The sequence below is a fragment of the Mesoplodon densirostris genome, chromosome 3, assembly GCF_025265405.1.
Source record: "Mesoplodon densirostris isolate mMesDen1 chromosome 3, mMesDen1 primary haplotype, whole genome shotgun sequence".
NCBI lineage: Eukaryota > Metazoa > Chordata > Mammalia > Artiodactyla > Ziphiidae > Mesoplodon > Mesoplodon densirostris.
In genome coordinates this window covers 63,559,303-63,579,447 of record NC_082663.1, presented here as the reverse complement: position 1 = coordinate 63,579,447, position 20,145 = coordinate 63,559,303, and the positions used below count along the sequence as shown (strand labels likewise).

The 20,145-nt window shown below is 36.6% G+C and overlaps 1 protein-coding gene across 1 annotated transcript in view; it reads left to right on the top strand.

The window, feature by feature from the left end:
• Positions 1 to 20,145, top strand: part of AP3B1 (adaptor related protein complex 3 subunit beta 1) — a 281,724-nt gene that overhangs the window by 15,621 nt on the left and 245,958 nt on the right. The gene's annotated exons all lie outside the window — the stretch shown is intronic.

Below are 20,145 nucleotides of genomic sequence, written 5' to 3'. Positions count from 1 at the left end.
AATCCCAATCTCCCAATTCATCCCAACACCACCACCCCCCCTGCCACTTTCCCCTCTTGGTGTCCATACGTTTGTTCTCTACATCTGTGTCTCTGTTTCTGCAGATGCCTCCAAACTGGTTCATCTGTACCATTTTTCTAGGTTCAACATATATGTGTTACCATACAATATTTGTTTCTCTCTTTCTGACTTACTTCACTCTGTATGACAGACTCTAGGTCCATCCACGTCTCTACAAATGATCCAATTTCGTTCCTTTTTATGGCTGAGTAATATTCCATTGTATATATGTACCACATCTTTATCCATTCATCTGTTGTTGGGCATTTAGGTTGCTTCCATGACCTGGCTATTGTAAATAGTGCTGCAGTGAACATTGGGGTGCATGTATCTTTTTGAATTATGGTTTTCTCTGGGTATATGCCCAGTAGTGGGATTGCTGGGTAGTATGGTAATTCTATTTTTAATTTTTTAAGGAACCTCCATACTGTTCTCCATAGTGGCTGTATCAATTTACATTCCCACCAACAGTGCAAGAGGGTTCCCTTTTCTCCACACCCACTCCAGCATTTGTTGTTTGTAGATTTTCTGATGATGCCCATTCTAACTGGTGTGAGGTGATACCTCATTGTAGTTTTGATTTCCATTTCTCTAATGATTAGTGATGTTGAGCATCCTTTCATGTGTTTGTTGGCAATCTGTATATCTTCTGTGGAGAAATGTCTATTTAGGTCTTCTGCCCATTTTTTTATTGGGTTGTTTGTTTTTTAATATTGAGCTGCATGAGCTGTTTATATATTTTGGAGATAAATCCTTTGTCCGTTGATTCATTTGCAAATATTTTCTCTCATTCTGAGGGTTGTTTTTTCATCTTGTTTGTAGTTTCCTTTGCTTTGCAAAAGCTTTTAAGTTTCATTAGGTCCCATTTATTTATTTTTGTTTTTATTTCCATTACTCTAGGAGGTGGATCAAAAAAGATCTTGCTGTGATTTATATCAAAGGGTTTTCTTCCTATATTTTCCTCTAAGAGTTTTATAGGTCTTACATTTAGGTCTCTAATCCATTTTGAGTTTATTTTTGTGTATGGTGTTAGGGAGTGATCTAATTTCATTCTTTTACATGTAGCTGCCCAGTTTCCCCAGCACCACTTATTGAAGAGACTGTCTTTTTTCCACTGTATACCCTGCCTCCTTTGTCATAGATTAGTTGACCATAGGTGCATGGGTTTACCTCTGGGCTTTGTGTCCTGTTCCATTGATCTATCTTTCTGTTTTTGTGCCAGTACCATATTGTCTTGATTACTGTAGCTTTGTAGTATAGTCTGAAGTCAGGGAGTCTGATTCCTCCAGCTCCATTTTTTTCCCCCAAGAATGCTTTGGCTATTTGGGGTCTTTTGTGTCTCCATGCAAATTTTAAGAATTTTTTGTTCTAGTTCTGTAAAAAATGCCACTGGTAATTTGATAGGGATTGCATTGAATCTGTAGATTGCTTTGGGTAGTATAGTTATTTTCACAATATTGATTCTTCCAATCCAAGAACATGGTGTATCTCTCCATCTGTTTGTATCATCTTTAATTTCTTTCATCAGTGTCTTGTAGTTTCCTGCATACAGGTCTTTTGTCTCCTTAGGTAGGTTTATTCCTAGGTGTTTTATTCTTTTTGTTGCAGTGGTAAATGGGAGTGTTTCCTTAATTTCTCTTTCAGATTTTTCATCATTAGCGTATAGGAATGCAAGAGATTTCTGTGCATTAATTTTGTATCCTGCAACTTTACCAAATTCATTGATTAGCTCTAGTAGTTTTCTGGTGGTATCTTTAGGATTCTCTATGTAAAGTATCATGTCATCTGCAAAAAGTGACAGTTTTACTTCTTCTTTTCCAATTTGTATTCCTTTTATTTCTTTTTCTTCTATGATTGCCGTGGCTAGGACTTCCAAAACTCTGTTGAATAATAGTGGCGAGAATGAACATCCTTGTCTTGTTCCTGATCTTAGAGGAAATGCTTTCAGTTTTTCACCATTGAGAACGATGTTGGCTGTGGTTTTGTTGTATATGGCCTTTTATGTTGAGGTAGGTTCCCTCTGTGCCCACTTTCTGGAGAGTTTTTATCATAAATCAGTGTTGAATTTTGTCAAAAGCTTTTTCTGCCTCTATTGAGATGATCATATGGTTTTTATTCTTCAATTTGTTAATATGGTGTATCACATTGACTGATTTGCATATATTGAAGAATACTTGCATCCCTGGGATAAATCCCACCTGATCATGGTGTATGATCCTTTTAATGTGTTGTTGGATTCTGTTTGCTAGTATTTTGTTGAGGATTTTTGCATCTATATTCATCCGTGATATTGGTCTGTAATTTTCTGTTTTTCGTAGTATTTTTGTCTGGTTTGGGTATCGGGGTGATGGTGGCCTCATAGAATGAGTTTGGGAGTATTCCTTCCTCTGCAATTTTTGTAAGAGTTTGAGAAGGATGGGTGTTAGCTCTTCTCTAAATATTTGATAGAATTCACCTGTGAAGCCATCTGGTCCTGGACTTTTGTTTTTTGGAAGTTGAAATATTTTCTTAATATACTCAACTTTAGAAGTTCATAGCAATGTGATAAATGGGCAGAATGTTGGTTTGAAAACAAGACTCAAGTTTAATTCCTTGTTCTGCTGTTTCCTAATTCTGTGGTGGTATACTTAAAAATTGTGCTTAGAGAGCAATACCACTTCAGGTGGCTAAATAAGTTAATTATATGTCATAAATGTAAGGCATGTTAGTGGCTAGTTAGTAATAGAGAAAGTGTTTAAATCTCCCATTCCTATACCCCGCATGATAACCACAATGAAAATGTTCTTTTTTTTATTTTATTTTTTTATTTTACAAATTTAATCAGTTATACATATACATATGTTCCCATATCCCCTCCCTTTTGCGTCTCCCTCCCACCCTCCCTATCCCACCCCTCCAGGCGGTCACAAAGAACCGAGCTGATCTCCCTGTGCTATGCGGCTGCTTCCCACTAGCTATCTACCTTACGTTTGGTAGTGTATATATGTCCATGCCGCTCTTTCACTTGGTCACAGCTTACCCTTCCCCCTCCCCATATCCTCAAGTCCATGCTCTAGTAGGTCTGTGTCTTTATTCCTGTCTTACCCCTATGTTCTTCATGACATTTTTTTTTCTTAAATTCCATATATATGTGTCAGCATACAGTATTTGTCTTTCTCTTTCTGACTTACTTCACTCTGTATGACAGACTCTAGGTCCATCCACCTCATTACAAATAGCTCAATTTCATTTCTTTTTATGGCTGAGTAATATTCCATTGTATATATGTGCCACATCTTCTTTACCCATTCATCCGATGATGGACACTTAGGTTGTTTCCATCTCCGGGCTATTGTAAATAGGGCTGCTATGAACATTTTGGTACATGACTCTTTTTGAATTATGGTTTTCTCAGGGTATATGCCCAGTAGTGGGATTGCTGGGTCATATGGTAGTTCTATTTGTAGTTTTTTAAGGAACCTCCATACCGTTCTCCATAGTGGCTGTACCAATTCACATTCCCACCAGCAGTGTAAGAGTGTTCCCTTTTTTCCACACCCTCTCCAGCATTTATTGTTTCTAGATTTTTTGATGATGGCCATTCTGACTGGTGTGAGATGATATCTCATTGTAGTTTTGATTTGCATTTCTCTAATGAGTAAAGATGTTGAGCATCCTTTCATGTGTTTGTTGGCAGTCTGTATATCTTCTGTGGAGAAATGTCAATTTAGGTCTTCTGCCCATTTTTGGATTGGGTTGTTTGTTTTTTTGCTATTGAGCTGCATGAGCTGCTTATAAATTTTGGAGATTAATCCTTTGTCAGTTGCTTCATTTGCAAATATTTTCTCCCATTCTGAGGGTTGTCTTTTGGTCTTGTTTATGGTTTCCTTTGCTGTGCAAAAGCTTTGAAGTTTCATTAGGTCCCATGTGTTTATTTTTGTCTTTATTTCCATATCTCTAGGAGGTGGGTCAAAAAAGATCTTGCTGTGATTTATGTCATAGAGTGTTCTGCCTATGTTTTCCTCTAGGAGTTTGATAGTGTCTGGCCTTACATTTAGGTCTTTAATCCATTTTGAGCTTATTTTTGTGTATGGTGTTAGGGAGTGATCTAATCTCATACTTTTACATGTCCCTGTCCAGTTTTCCCAGCACCACTTATTGAAGAGACTGTCCTTTCTCCACTGTACATTCCTGCCTCCTTTATTAAAGATAAGGTGACCATATGTCCGTGGGTTTATCTCTGGGCTTTCTATCCTGTTCCATTGATCTATATTTCTGTTTTTGTGCCAGTACCATACTGTCTTGATTACTGTAGCTTTGTAGTATAGTCTGAAGTCAGGGAGCCTGATTCCTCCAGCTCCATTTTTCGTTCTCAAGATTGCTTTGGCTATTCGGGGTCTTTTGTGTTTCCATACAAATTGTGAAATTTTTTGTTCTAGTTCTGTGAAAAATGCCATTGGTAGTTTGATAGGGATTGCATTGAATCTGTAGATTGCTTTGGGTAGTAGAGTCATTTTCACAATGTTGATTCTTCCAATCCAAGAACATGGTACATCTCTCCATCTATTTGTATCATCTTTAATTTCTTTCATCAGTGTCTTATAATTTTCTGCATACAGGTCTTTTGTCTCCTTAGGTAGGTTTATTCCTAGATATTTTATTCTTTTTGTTGCAATGGTAAATGGGAGTGTTTCCTTGATTTCACTTTCAGATTTTTCATCATTAGTATATAGGAATGCCAGACTCAAGTTTAATTCCTTGTTCTGCTGTTCCCTAATTCTGTGGTGGTATACTTAAAAATTGTGTTTAGAGAGCAATACCACTTCAGGTGGCTAAATAAGTTAATTATATGTCATAAATGTAAGGCATGTTAGTGGCTAGTTAGTAATAGAGAAAGTGTTTAAATCTCCCATTCCTATACCCCGCATGATAACCACAATGAAAATGTTCTTGTGTATCCTTCTAGAAAAAATTTTTTAAACTAAATGATAATACATATCCTATTCTCTATGTATTTTGCTTTTCCTTTAACATATCTTGGAGACCTGTCCATATCAGCATATGAAACTATTTGTCTTTTTAACTACCGTGTAATACTTCCCAGTGTTGCTTTTATTTAGTTAGTTCTCTTTTTGAAGAGTATTTGATTGATTGATTTCACTTTTTATTGAGTATAAGAAATACTGCAACATAAATTTTTGCATATTTGTATGAATTTATTTGTAGGAAAAATTCCTACAGATAGAGTTGTTGGTCAAAGTTTATTGCATTTTAATTAGGATAGATCTTATTAAATTACCTTAGAGATAGGTAAGGTAATTTAGTGGAGGTTTTCTCCCTCCACTAACAGTAAAGTCTGTTTTCCTTACACCTTTGCCAATATTGGGTACCATCAAATTTCATATTTGCCAGTCTTATAGGTGCAAGATGTTATTACACTGAGTCTTTATAATTGTCAGTGCATTAAGTCTTCCCCCTCATATTTATTGGTTTATTCTTTCAGTGAAATACTTTCAAATGTCCTTTGTTCATTTCCCTATTGGATCAGCTCTTATTGATTAGTTAAGGGCCCTGTGTATTTTAAGGAAATTAACCCTCCTATGAGATGAATCCCAAATTCATTTTGCCTGTTTTTTGACTTAGTTTATAACAGTTATTTTTAGTGCAAAATTTAAAAATTTTCTGTGTTTATATTTATCAATTTTTAATGGCTTTTGAGACTCCCCCAATCTTAATCTTTTACCGAAAGTGGCATCTTTGGTTTATGGTGCTCTTAAACAGTGAAAAAGAACATTTGCCTGTTCAAAGCAATATTTTGTCTCAGCATCTATAAATCAAGTAGCTGAGTGGCTCTGTGACATTTCCTTTAAAACTTTAAGGTTGAATAGTCACATTCTAGAAGGTATTCCTTATATCCTGAGCAAAAGTAGTATCTACTTCCTGTTGGCTGCCAACAGGATAAGTAGCTGAGGGTTTTGGTGAAGGGTTTGACAAATATGGAGATTTCCTGTGATATATGTATAGAATTATGGTTTTTAAAACATGCACAGATGGTATGCATACATGGAAGATATATGCCTAGTTTTTAATCTTTATTGGGGCCCATGACCAATAAGAATCCAGTGAAACCTTAAGAGTTTTTCTGTATCCCTCTAAGGAACACGATTAACATATAGCCTATGTTCATTTATTCTGTCAACTAATATTTATTGTGTGTTTAGTGTACTTGAGAAAACAACCATAGTCTACATTTATAGACACTTTGTAGACCTTCTTTTGGGTCTTTATATATCCATGTTTATTCCTTCCATAGTATCTTTGCAAAATTCCTGTGATTGGCTCCTTGTCATTTGAGATCTTAGCTTAATTGGTCACCTTTACCCATAGAGGTGTTTTGTGATTGCCCAGAGTTACTTTATTGTGTTACCCTATTTTAATTATTTCAGTAGTACTTATTTTGTCTTTCTATCTTTATGTTTTCCTTCCCTTTCCCTCTCTCTTCCCTCCTTCCCTCCCTCTTCCTTCCTTCTTCACTCATTTCTGTCATTCCCCGTCACCTCTGCCCCACCCCACTGCATTCTCACTTAGAATGTAAGTCCCAGTACTTAGAACAGTTCATGGAACCTAGTAGATACTGAATAAATGAATGTGTTAGGCCCAGTGATAAGTGCTTTACAGTCATCTCATTAAGTCTTCATAACAACCTATTTGAAAGATACCAACCTTTAGTTTTGCTGATTTTTCTCTATTGTCGTTTGCTTTCTATTGTATTGAATTCTCCTCTTATCCTTTATTTATTTGCTTGTTCTTTGAGTTTAATTTGCTATTCTTTTTCTAGTTTCCTGAAATGGAAGCTTAGAATATTGATTTTCAATCTTTCTTCTTTTATATTGCATTCAGAAATATAAATTTACTTTAAGTACTGCTTTCGCCGTATCTCATGAGTTGTGAAATGTTGCAGTTTTATTAGTCAGTTCAAAATATTTTCTAATTTCCCTGATGATTTCTTCTTTGGCCCATAGGTCACTTGAAGTGTGTTGCTTATCTTTCCAGACATCTGAGCATTTTCTAGTTAGTTTTCTGTTATTGATTTTTAGTTAGATTCCACATACCTTATATGATTTTAGACCTTTGAAATTTAAGATCTATCCAGCATATAGTCTATTTTGGTAAATGTTCTGTGTGCACTCGAAAAGAATGTTTATTCTGCAGTTGTTGGATATAGTTCTGTGCATGTCAGGTTAAGTTGGTTATTTGTGTTCAGATTTTCTACATCGTTATTGAATTTTTTACCTGCTTGTTCTAAGTGAGGTGTGTTAAAATTGCCAGTCATGATTGTGGATACATGTTTTTCTTCTATTAGTTCTATCAGGTTTTGCTTTATAGATGGAAGCTGTAAATTTAGAATACATACAAATTGCATATAAATTTCGAATTATTTTATCTTCCTTTTGAAATCATATCCTTTTATGTCCTGGCAGCAGATCCTCAGCAATTATTGGTCTGAAAACCACTTTTTTTCACCTTCAGTTTTGAAGGCTATTTTCAGTGGGTATAGATGGTATGTTGGCCTTTTTTCTTTCAGCTTTTAAAAGATGTCATTTCATTGTCTTCTGGCCTCTATAAAGTCTGTTGAAAAGTTGACTTTCAATATTATTGTTGGTCCTTTTAAAACAGGGATTAGCAAACTATGGTTTGCCCATTTGTATAAATAAAGTTTTATTGGAACACAGCCATGCCCATTTATTTATGTATTGTACATAGCTGATTTTACTCTGCAATCATCAGAGACGGTATGGACTCTTGTAATACCTAAAATATTTACTATCTGGCCCTTTACTGAAAAGTTTTGTTGACCCTTTCCTTAAGGAAATGTCTTTTTTCTTACATGCTTTTAAGATTTTTCTCATTGTCTTTTGATTTTCAGCAGTTTGGCTATGCTAGGCCTCATGTAGTTTTCATTATGTTTTTCCTGTTTTCTTAAGATTTTAAAATATGTGGGTTTACATCTTTCATCAGTTTGGAAAAACTCTTAGCTGTTAATTTTTTTTTAATATAAACTTATTTATTTATTTATTTATTTTTGGCTGCATTGGGTCTTTGTTGCTGTGCACAGCCTTTCTCTAGTTGCAGCGAGTAGGGGCTACTCTTCATTGCGGTGCACGGGCTTCTCATTGCGGTGGCTTCTCTTGTTGAGGAGCACAGGCTCTAGGTGTGTGGGCTTCAGTAGTTGTGGCATGTGGGCTCGGTAATTGTGACTTGCGGGCTCTAGAGCATATGCCTAGTAGTTGTGGCCCACGGGCTTAGTTGCTCCGTGGCATGTGGGATCATCCTGGACCTGGGCTCGAACCCGTGTCCCCTGCATTGGCAGGTGGATTCTTAACTACTGCACCACCAGGGAAGCCCTTAGCCATTAACTTTTGAAATGTTGCTTTTGTCCCATTCTTTCTCTCTCCCTTCTCTTTTTAGGACTCTAATTTAAAGTATGTTAGATATTTTGACCATATTCTACGTGTCTCTGATGTGCTGTTTGGTGTTTTCCATTCTTTTATTTCTTGGTGCTTCAAATTGTATAATTTCTCTTGACCTGCCTTCACATTCAATAGTCCTATCTTCTGCTATTTCTAGTCTAATGTTAAACCTATCTAGTGAGTTCTAATTTCATAAACTGTACTTTTCATTTCTGAATATTTATTATTTTGTATAGAGTCTACTACTTTAATGACATTCTTTATCATTTTGTCTCTTTTGTCCATCTTTTCCTGTATTTTCCTGACCATATTAACTGTAGTTATTTTAAAGTCCCTATCTGATAACTGTAGTATCTGAATTACCCATGGATCTGTTTCTCTTCCTTTTGTTCTCTTTCTCTCCCTTCTCTCCTTCTCTCCTCCCTTCTTTCCTTCCTCCCTCCCTCCCTCCCTCCTTCCCTCCTTATCTCTCTCTTGTCATTTGTTCCTGTTTTTAGCCTGTCTCTTAAGTTTTGATCAGATGCTAGATAATTAAGATAAGAACACTGACGAGTCTCTGGATGCTGTCTTCTTCCAAAGAGAGTTGTGGTTTTTTTTTTTCTGATAGGTAGGTAGAGTTCTAGCAGATAACTTTGATCCTGTTTAAGCTCAATTTTAGGCTTTTAAAGGTCTTGTCTATTTCAGTTTTTCTTATACTCCTAGGGAATATCCTTACTTTTCAGTTGTGGCCCTTCTGTGGTCTTAACTGAAAGGCCAGGGTATTTACCAGTGCCTCTCTACTTGGGAGACTTGATTTCCAACTTCTCTTCCCAGCAATGTGTGGCTCCTGAAATCTCTGCTCAGGTATTTAATCTCCCAGCTGCTGTTGTTTTCTGCTGGATTTCCCAGAATCTTGCCCTGTGAAAATGTAGTCAACTACTTGAAGGGAGTTTGTACACAGATTTTTGTGTACCTTTTCACTGATTCCCTCCTCTGTAATTTTGCCCTTCAAGTTCCAGTGCCTTTGGTAACCCCAAACTTTAACATTTGTGTCTTCAGTCTTTTAAAACTGTCATTTCTCCTTGCGTTCTATTCTCTCAGATAGCAGTTGGAGAAATGCAGTCAGGGAAAAAAAGCTGATGTGAATAAAAAGTGCACTTTGTGTGCTTCTTTTCTTTCCAGGATCTTGGCCCTTTAAGTCCCGCCTGCATGGGTTGATCTCTCCGGAGATCAAATAAATTACTTTATTTGTTTTTTCCAGCTTTTATAGTCATTTTCTGTGGCAGGCTTAGTATCTTACAAGCTACAGCACCATGGGCAGATCTGGAAGTCTCTACAGTGTGTTTGAAACATAACAGCCAGAATGATTCTGTATGTGTATCAGATTATGACTCCTCTATTCAGAACCCTCCACTGGTTCCTGACTTCATTCAGAGTAAACACCAAAGCCTTTAGTATTGTTTACCCTCCTTCATCGTCTCTGCCTAGAGTGCTCTTCCTCCCTGTTCCTCCCCTCCTGTATCTGACTGGCTGACTACCTCACTTGCAAATCTTTGTTCAGACGTCTCTTTATTTAGCCTATGCCGACCACCCTGTATAAAATTACCTCCTCCTTTCCCTCCTGCATTCTCTCTCCCTTTGCTTTATTTTTCCCTCATATCATCTCATGACTGTAAAATTTACTTTTTTATTATGTTTGTTTTTTTACTTACTAAATGAAAACTCTACAAGGGCAAGGATTTTTGCCATTTTTTTCTCATTTGTGTGTCACAAATGCAAATGAGAACCAAATGAGGATAGAGAATTACAGAATCTAAGGTAGGGAATTTAAAGATGGAAGAGTAGTGGTCAATTATATCAAATAATCTAAACGTATTCATGAAACAGGGGAATGGATAAAGAAGATGTGGCACATATATACAATGGAATGTTACTCAGCCATAAAAAGGAACGAAATTGGGTCATTTGTAGAGACATGGGTGGACCTAGAGACTGTCATACAGAGTGAAGTAAGTCAGAAAGAGGAAAACAAATATCATATACATATATTTTTAAAAATAAATTTATTTATTTATTTATTATTTTTGCCTCTGTGGGGTCTTCATTGCTGCGCGTGGGCTTTCTCTAGTTGCGGCGAGTGGGGGCTACTTTTTATTGTGGTGTGTGGGCTTCTCTCATTGTGGTGGCTTCTCTTGTGGAGCATGGGCTCTAGGTGTGCGGGCTTCAGTAGTTGTGGCACATGGGCTCAGTAGTTGTGGCTTGCCACCTCTAGAGCACAGGCTCAGTAGTTGTGGCACATGGGCTTAGTTGCTCTGCGGCATGTGGGATCTTCTCAGACCAGGGCTCGAACCCGTGTCCCCTGCATTGGTAGGTGGATTCTTAACCATTGCGCCACCAGGGAAGTCCCCAAATAGTATATATTAACGCATATATGTGGAATCTGAAAAAATTGGTATAGACAATCTTATTTACAAAGCAGAAATAGAGACACAGACATAGAAAACAAACCTATGGATACCAAGGGGGAAAGAGGGGTGGGTGGGATGAATTGGGAGTTTGGGATTGACATATATATACTATTGATACTATGTATAAAATAGATAACTAATGAGAACCTACTGTATAGCACAGGGAACTCTACTCAGTGCTCTGTGGTGAGCTAAATGGGAAGGAAATCCAAAAAATAGGGGATATATGTATACGTATAGCTGATTCCCTTTGCTGTACAGTAGAAACTAACACAATGTTGTAAAGCAACTATACTCCAATAAAAATGTTTTTTAAAAAGTGAGAAAAAGCCAAAAAAAGTACTCATGAGATTTTTGCATTGGATTTTTAAATAAGGAAATTATTTGTTACTTTTGTGGAGAAGTTTTAATAGAGGAGTAAGAGAAAAAGATTACCAAGGGTTGAGGATGTTGCGATAGCAATTGTAGGCTATTCTTTCTTTAGTTTTGTGAACACTGTAGGAGGAAAAGTTCATATTTACTTGGATAATTTATGGTTTCTCCTTTTAGAGGGTTAATAGATGGATGATTAGGTAGATAGAGTTTTCTGGTTTTATTCACTCTTGTATTTATTAAGTGAATACTTTGTGCCAAAAACTGCATAAGGTTCTGAGTGTCATGCAAGGGACGTACATATAGGCCCTAAATGAACTGAAAGTTACTAAGCCTTCACCTTGTGCACGTAAACTAATTATGAAGGCCAGTTCCTTTAGATGCATAACGCTAGAAAAAAGTAAATTCTCTTATTCCCAACCTTTTTTTTCTCTGCATACCTATTCATGTATACAGTGGACCTCTTGGAGTAGAAGCATCTTTCATTTGAGTAGTTCTCAAAGCATGAAGAGGTGCCCATGTTTTAGAATTTTTTGGTAGGGCTTAAGAATGATCCACCCCTCCCCTTTTCATAGATTTTGATGCATCCTTTTGGGGATGTACCTCCAATTGTAAATCACTCTTCCTTAATCACTTTTCTTAATCCATCATTCCTGGACTTAAATTTCAGGTGTTGCTTTCTGTAGTACACAAATTTTGGTGATTCTTTTGAGGGAGAAGGAAGTAATTGTGTAGTTCAGTGCTCTCAAACTGGTGAAGGGCCTTTTTAAAAAAAATTTCCAATCCATTATGGATGGATACTTATGTAAAATAGAATAAAAAATAAATTGCTAGAAAAACGAAATGAAAAAAAAATGCAAGCCCCAATTTTCTATTAGATTCAAAAATATAAAATTACACTGTGGAATTGCTCTAAGTGCTTGCTCTCAGTTTCTTTTTATATTTCCTTATGGATTTGTAACAAAAGTTTGTGGATTGGCAATGGTTCTTGGACCAGTCTTTCTCAGATCATACTTGGAGAAGCACTGAGAGAGTGCTACATAGTGCTACAGTGTTACATAGTGTTAATGTGTCAACAGTGCTACATAGTGTTAATATTCCCCTTAATTTACACTGCCTTTCAAAGGAGTAGAAGGTTTTAATGAGTTATGAATTACAGATATTTTTAAAAAGAGGTAATTTATACAATGTAAAAGCCCTGCGACTTCTTAAATTCTGAAAGGTAACTGATAAAAATTTGCTTTTTGATTATAGTTGCTGTTTTATACGGTACTGAAATAAAAGTGACTTCTTGGTAATAGTAAGATTTCCTTTAACCTTCCGGTTACATATTTTTCTCTGGTCGTTGAAACTATAAAAAAAGGCATATTTTGATCATGAAAGGAAAAGTTATACCGCTTAACACCACAAGATGTCACTTATGTAAAAATAAAGTTGGTATTTTAATGCTCAAAGCTGGATAGCTACAGATAAATAGGTAAATGAAGAACTAGGTAAATTAAAAAACAATATTTGAAACACATATTGGTTTTTGGTAAAGAGTTAATGAAAATATTACTAATTCAGCACTATTTTGAATCAACTCTTCTGATGTTTAGCAAAAAGAATTTCTCAATTTCTAAGATTAATGTAGTAATACATATTAATAGGCCATATTTGAATCCATATAACGAAGGAGATAGACCTAAAATGGCTCAATACAAGTGAACATATTTTGAGGGTAAACTAGGTGTTATGGTATTAACTTCCCCCCAGTCTTTACTGTTTTGGTGACAAGCAGAGAGGAATTTGTGAAGAGATATATAATTTATGTCAGAATTTTCAGTAGGTATTTATGACATATCTGAGCAGTTGACTATTACATCAGTTTGAAACAGTGCCTAGGACTTACTTGTCTCTTTTCTCTGAACCTCAAAGTTATTAGCTCTCTACGTGAGTTAACACAAAAGATATTTGTATTGGTTTTGAAGACCATCTTTTCTGTTAAACATGAAGAGCAAAACCTTTGGCTTTAATATTGAATTTGTGTTTTCTTGTGTTTAGTTTGAGAGAGCGGATCAGGACCTAAAGGTGGTTGGGAAGGGGACTGTGGCATCTCGAGCTTTAGAGGAACAAACCAAGTTTCCATTAGGCCATGAACATGATTGCACCTGGGGTTAGAGGTTGGAATGTCCTAAAAATTGACACTTCATTATTCTTCATTGCTCACTTCTCTCTCCAGATAACACTGGTGGAGAAGATTGGTGGAACACTCTTGGGGAAAAAAGGGATCAGACATGAGAAAATGAATTTTCTTTCTTTTTTGGACATGTATATGTGTGGTTACATTTTCATTCTATTTACTTCTTATCTAATTACTTCAGCTTTTTTTCACTTTCTTATTCCTCCAGAGTTTTTAAAAGTTTCATTTAGGTTTTTGTTTTTCATTCGTAAAAGTCTACATGGTCAGTAAGGAAAACAACAAAAATTAGAAGGGAAAAAACCTCATTTGTGGTTTTATTGATTTTTGTTCCTTTTCAGTTAATAGTGCAATGTGAAAGAACAAGAAGTTTTAAGAAGGGATTCTGAATTCATTATAGAGAACAGTTACAGTATTTTATATTTGGTAGATGTATATCCTCGGATGTAGTTCTTATATGTTCCTGTCTTACTATTTATATATTTTCTAGCTGTATTTTTAATTAGAGAAAAGTAGTTATTGTAATTATTTAATTATTTTTGTGTCCTGCTAGTGGTTACCATTGCATTTAATTTTATGAGCTGCTTGGAAAGAAAGGGAAATTTTTTTCTTAGTAAATCCCATTGGCTTTAATCTTTTTGGGAAAAATATACTTAGCTTCCATTTGTTTATTTATTTATTTTTTACTGCCATGACAGTTTGAAACATTTAACTTATATGTTACTTTGCTAGTACTGCCATAACAAAATGCCACAGACTTGGTGGTGTAATTAACAGAAGTATATTTTCCCTGGATTCTGGAGACTAGAAATCTAAGATCAAGGTTTTGGCAGATTTAGTTTCCTCTGAGGCTTCTCTCCCTGGCTTGCAGATAGCCACCTTCTTGCTGTGCCCTCACATGATCATCTTTTCGTCTTTGTGTATCTGTCCTAATCTGCTCTTCTTGTAAAAAATCAGTCCTATTGGATTAGGGCCAACCCATGTTGACCTTATTTTAATTTAATGACCTTTTTAAAGACTGTATCTATAAATACATTCATATTCTGTGGTATTGAGGGTTAGGATTTTAACATAGGAATTTCAGAAGGGACACAACTCAGCCTATAATAACACATGATCAGTCATTCATTATTGGTAAGTGCTTACTTGCCTACATTAGGCCTAAATTTGTAAAATGTACAAAGAAAAGCTTTTTTGTCAAGGCTGTCTATTTGGAGTAGTTAAGGAAGTTCTTGTCACCTACTTTTAAGCTTAAGCTGAGATGAAAGGGCTTCTGATACTTTGTGTGTGTGTGTGTGTGTGTGTGCGTGCACGTGCATGCGTGCTTGAACCATATTGCAATGAAGGAGCTGTGTGGAGTAAATTTTTAAATCTCTTTTCTGGAGAGTTTGTTGTAGAAACTATTAAAAATTGCTAATCATAAACTAATAACTAGTACAAGTAGTTAATTATTGTTGGTAATACTATAGTCTTAGTTTCTTATCAATTTTCTTATAGTCATTTAAGAGAATTTTCCCTTGATGTCCTAAAATAAAATTGAGTGATTTAAATTCTTAAATAAGGGACTTCCCTGGTGGTGCAGTGGTTAAGAGTCCGCCTGCCAATGCAGGGGACATGGGTTCAATCCCTGGTCCGGGAAGATCCCACATGCTGCAGAACAGCTAAGCCCGTGCACCACAACTACTGAGCCTGTGCTCTAGAGCCCATGAGCCACAACTACTGAGCCTGTGTGCCACAACTACTGAAGCCTGCATGCCTAGAGCCTGTGCTCCGCAACAAGGGAAGCCACCGCAACGAGAAGCCTGTGCACCACAACAAAGAGTAACCCCCGCTCACCACAGCTAGAGAGAAAGCCCACGCACAGCAGTGAAGACTCAGTGCAGCCAAAAGTAAATAAATAAAATAAACCAAAACATTAAAGAAAAAACCTGTAGAAATAAATAAATAAATAAATAAATAAATAAATAAATTCTTGAGTTAAGCTTGAAGCTTAAATGTGATACTCTAATTTCAGAGTATGAAAATGTGGCTTATCTCATCCTTAATAATGTATTTCTCAGAAATAGATATATGACTTCTGGTCTTGTTTTGGAGGATTAGTGTCTTATTCACAACATGTGAATAAAACACTGTGAAACTTTTTTTTTTTTTTTTTTTGCGGTACGTGGGCCTCTCACTGTTGTGGCCTCTCCCGTTGCGGAGCACAGGCTCCGGACGCACAGGCTCAGCGGCCATGGCTCATGGGCCCAGCCGCTCTGCGGCATGTGGGATCTTCCTGGACCCGGGCACGAACCCATGTCCCCTGCATCGGCAGGTGGACTCTCAACCACTGCGCCACCAGGGAAGCCCTGTGAAACTTTTTTTTTTTTTTTTTTTTTCTTTTTGCGGTATGCGGGCCTCTCACTGTCGTGGCCTCTCCCGTTGCGGAGCACAGGCTCCGGATGCGCAGGCCCAGCGGCCATGGCTCACGGGCCCAGCCGCTCCGCGGCATGTGGGATCCTCCCGGACCGGGGCACGAACCCGTATCCCCTGCATCGGCAGGCGGACTCTCAACCACTGCGCCACCAGGGAGGCCCGCCCTGTGAAACTTTTTAATATCATTTTTATGGAGGTATAGTTTGCATACGACAAATTACCCACCTAAAGATTATAATTAGATGAGTTTTGACAGATGTATACACCTGTAAAATCACCACCACAGTTAAGAAGATACAGAATATTTCCATCTTCTTATGGAATAAGAAATTTTTTAATGTCCTTTTCATGTCCATTTTTCCTTTTGCCTATGATACCACTGATCTTGGTTTTATCACTACAGATTAGTTTGCATTTTCTAGAACTTTAAATGAATTAAATTATGCTCTTTTGTGTCTGGTGTCTTTCACTCATAATGATTTTGAGAATTCATCCATCTTGTTGCATGTATCAGTGGTTATTTCTTTTTCATTGCTGGGTTGTATTCCAGTGTATGGCTAAATCACATTATGCTGATCGACATTTAGATTGTTTCTAGTTTTTTAATATGTATAAAGCTGCTATGAATATTCATTTAAGTTATTATGTGGAAATATTTTTATTTCTCTGGGAAGTGGAATGATTGGATCACATAGTAGGTTTATGTTTAAATCTGTAAGAAACTTCCAGTTTTCCAAAGTGGTTGTACTGTTTTACGTTGCTACTGGCAGCATGTGAGAGTTCTAGTTGCTCCATAGTCTTGGCAACATTTGTTATTGTCATTGTCTTTCATCTATTCTCATGGGTGTGTAATGGTATCTCATTTAATTTGCATTTTCTGATAGTTAATGACCTTAAGTATCTTTTCATGTACTTAGTGGTATTCCTAATCTTACTTTGTGAAATATCTGTTCAAATTTCTTGACCGTTTTTAAAAATAGGCTTCTCTTATAAATGAGTTGTAATTGTCATATCACTTTTTTCTAATTAAACTTTTGATTTTGAGATAATTGTAGATTCATATGCAGATATAAAAAATAATACAGAGAGATCCTGTGTGCCCCTTATTCAGTTTCCTTCAATGATAAACTATAGTACCATATCACAACCAAGATGTTTATATTGACATACTTCACCAGTCTTGTTCAGATTTCTCCAGTTTTACTTGTACTCATTTGTGTGTGTTTGTTGGGGTGGTATTCTGTTCCCATTTAATCACATCTCTAGTTTCATGTAGCTACCCCAAAGGTAAAGATAAAACAGTTTCATCACCATAGGGATCTCTTGTGTTGTATTTTTATATCCACACTTCCCGCTTCTTGTCCTTACCCTCAGCAACCCCTAATCTTTGTCCATTTCTATAATTTTGTTATTTCAAGAATGTTGTATAAATGGAGTAATACAGTATGTAACCTTTTAGGATTAATTTTTTTCACTCAGTATGCTTCTGTGGAGATTAATCAGAGTTGTTGAGTTGTCAACAGCTTGTTTCATTTTACTGCTGAGTGGTATTCCATGCTGTGGGTGTACCACAGTTTGTTGAACCATCCACTGACTGAAGTGCATCTGGGTTGTTTCCAGAAGGGTTTTTTTTTTCCATTTTGGCTGTAGGAATGAAGCTGCTATGAATACTTGAATACAGATATTTGCCTGAGTATAAATTTAACATTCACTGGCTTGTATGCTAATTGCAGGTTTAGTTCTATAAGAAACTGCTAAACTGCCAGTGTGGCTATAACTTTTACAATGCCCACTAGCAGTATGTGAGCAATCCAGTTCTTCCACATCCTCACTATCATTTGGTGTTGCCGCTATTTTATTTAAGTGAGCCATTCTCATACGTGATATCTTTCTGTGGTTTTAATTTGCTAATGGCTAATTATGTTGAATATCTTTTCATGTGCTTTTTGCCATTTGTTTATCTCCTTCAGTGAATTGTTTGTTGATGTCTGTATTAGTTTACTAGGCCTGCCATAACAAATAGCACAGATTGAGTAGCTTGATCAACAGACAGTATTTCTCACATTTGAATCTGGGACTCAAGATCAAGGTGTTGGCAGTTTTGATTTATTCTGAAACCTCTCTCCTTGGCTTGCAGATGGCTGTCTTCTCTCTGTGTCCTCACATTGTCCTGTCCTGTAGAATCCAGCTTTCCTTTGTTTTGTCCCAACTCTTCCTTTTAGTCCAAACTGGTAGTGTCTCTGCTGGTATAATCCCATCTCTATTCCTGGTTTCAGCTGAGATGTCTGATTAAATCCACGAGGGGCATCCGTGATTTCATTATCAAATGATTTTTCAGTGTTCTCTGGTGTTCTCTTCTGAAGACAGTTGCTTGATTTTTGCAACATGGATAAGCTGAGATTTTTCCAAATCTTCAAGTTCTAGTTCCTTTTTTGCTTAACAATTCCTTAAATTTATCTTTCTTTCTCATTTTACTGTAAACAGTAGGAGAAACCAGGCTGTGACTTCCACACTTTGCTTAGAAATCTCCTCGGCTAATATTCAAGTTCATCACTTTTAACTTCTGTTTTCCACAAAACACTGGAACATAGTTGGACCAAGTTCTTTTCACTTTATAATAAGGATTGCCTTTCCTCCAGTTTCCAGTAGTATGTTCCTCATTTCCATCTGAGATCTCATCAGAATCACCTTTAAGTCCATATATTTACCAACAGTCTCTTCAAGGCATGTTTAAAAAAAAAAAACGTGCACTTCAGAACTGTTCCAGCCTCTACCTGTTGCCCAGTTCCAAAGCCACTTCCACATTTTTAGGTATTTATTACAAGAACACTTCACTTCTTGTTACCAGAATCTGTAATAGTTTGTTAAGGCTGCCATAACAAAATACCATAGACTGGATGGCTTAAATTTATTTCTCATAGTTTCTCACAGTTCTTCCAGGAGGCTGGAAGTCCAAGATCAAGATGTTGGCAAGTTTGTTTTCTCATGAGGCCTCTCTCCTTGCCTTGCAGGTGACTGTCTTCTCACTGTATTCTCACAAGGCCTTTTTTCTGTGCATGTGCACCACTCTCTGTCTTAGGACACCAGTCCTTTTGGATTAGAATCCCATCCTTATGACCTCATTTAATGTTAGCTACCTCTTTTTAAAGGCCCTGTTTCCACATAACGTCACATTGAGGGTCAGGGCTTCAGCATGTGAACTTTGGGGAGGCACCAATTCAGTCTGTAACAGTGTGTTCTGCCCCTTTTCTAATTGAATTGGTTGTTTTTTACTGTTGAGTTTTGGGAGTTCTTTTTATATTTTGGATACTAGTCTTTTGCATATATGTGGTTACAAACATTTTCTGCCAGTCTGTAATTTGTTTTTTTCTTCTTCTTAAGAGAGAATTCCCTGGAACAAGTTTTAAATTTTGATGAAGTTAATCAGTGTTCCCTTTTATGGACTGTGCTTTTGGTGTCAAGTCTAAGAACTCTTTGTCTAGCTATATAATAACTTTAAAAAATTATGTTTTTCTGTGTTGAAGGAAAAATGATTAGATATTACAAATTATGAATTTTTTTTTTTGCTGGGAGGGATTTTGTAATTGCTGGGGGGAACGCTCACTTTGAAGAATAGGAGCAGGTCAGTTGTAAGCCAAAAAAAAAATTTTGGGAGGCAATTCTGTGTGGGTTTTTCTCCTTTTTGAAGCCCTTCTATATGAAGGCATTGATTGTTTTTGTTCTAAATTATCTTTTAAGGATGTTTGTATAGCAAGCAGCTTTGGAAAGGAGAAAATGTCTACCACTTCAGCAAAGTTATCTTAGTTGGTAACATCATCATCTGCTTGGTCATCCAAGCTGGGAATGGGGGCATCCTTATTGAATGCCTGTCTTATCCTTTACATTCAGTCACTGCATCCCACTGATTTCAACTTCCAAGAAGTTCCTAAATCTGTCCTACATTTTCATCCTTATCACTAACTGCTCTGGTTCATTACCTCATCCTCTCATTTACATGTTAAAATTGCCTTAACTTAATTCTTTGAATTAGGGAGTATTGATGTGGGTTTCCCTACAGATTTATGTTTTTTTCTTTTTGCGAGCTAGGAAGAAAAAAGGATGTGTGAATGACACATAGCTTTTCTTCATTCGGTGCTCTTTCTTGACATATTCTGAAGAAAGTTCTTACTTTTTTTTTTTTCTGTTATGGGGAATTCTTTGCATTTCTATTTTGAGTAACAGT